Raw genomic sequence first — 789 nt, 5'->3', positions numbered from 1 at the left:
GAAGTTAAACTTTAAAGAATTAAAGAATAAGAGAGCTGAACATACTGACATACTGACTCTTCGAAGAGAAACTTGGGGTTCACTCTATCTTAACACTTGGTGTCTAGGATATCACTTTTGCCTTGTTCCTGTAGCCTGTTTTTCCCAGTGTTTTGCTGGCTTCTCCTTGGCATACCTGAGTGTTCACATTTATAAAAAGGTGAAGGTAAACCAGGCAACATATCAGGACCTGGTGTCTACCAAAAAAAAAAAAAGGCCAGCCAAGGTGGCATGTGTCTGTAGTCCTAGCTACTTGGGAGGCTGAGGCAGGAGGGTCTCTGGAGGCAAGGAACTCAAAGCTGCGGTGAGCCGTATAATTGTGCCAGTACTCTCCAGACTGGGCAACAGAGCAAGACCTTGTCTCTAAAAATAGTAACAAAAAAAAAATTTTTTTTTAAGTTTTATTTTATTCAAGATGGGGTTTCACCATGATGGCCAGGCTGGTCTTGAACTCCTGACCTCAGGTGATCCACCCGCCTTGGCCTCCCAAAGTGCTGGGATTACAGGCATGAGCCACCGCGCCCGGCCAACAAAAATTTTTAAAAGATGTAAGAAATAGCCAGGCGCGGTGGCTCAAGCCTGTAATCCCAGCACTTTGGGAGGCCGAGGCGGGTGGATCACGAGGTCAAGAGATCTAGACCATCCTGGTCAACATGGTGAAACCCCGTCTCTACTAAAAATACAAAACATTAGCTGGGCATGGTGGCATATGCCTGTAGTCCCAGCTACTCAGGAGGCTGAGGCGGGAGA

The sequence above is a fragment of the Cebus imitator genome, unplaced genomic scaffold (genome assembly GCF_001604975.1).
Source record: "Cebus imitator isolate Cc_AM_T3 unplaced genomic scaffold, Cebus_imitator-1.0 Scaffold54, whole genome shotgun sequence".
In the NCBI taxonomy this organism is placed as follows: Eukaryota; Metazoa; Chordata; class Mammalia; order Primates; family Cebidae; genus Cebus; species Cebus imitator.
Note: the sequence above shows the minus strand (reverse complement) of the source record.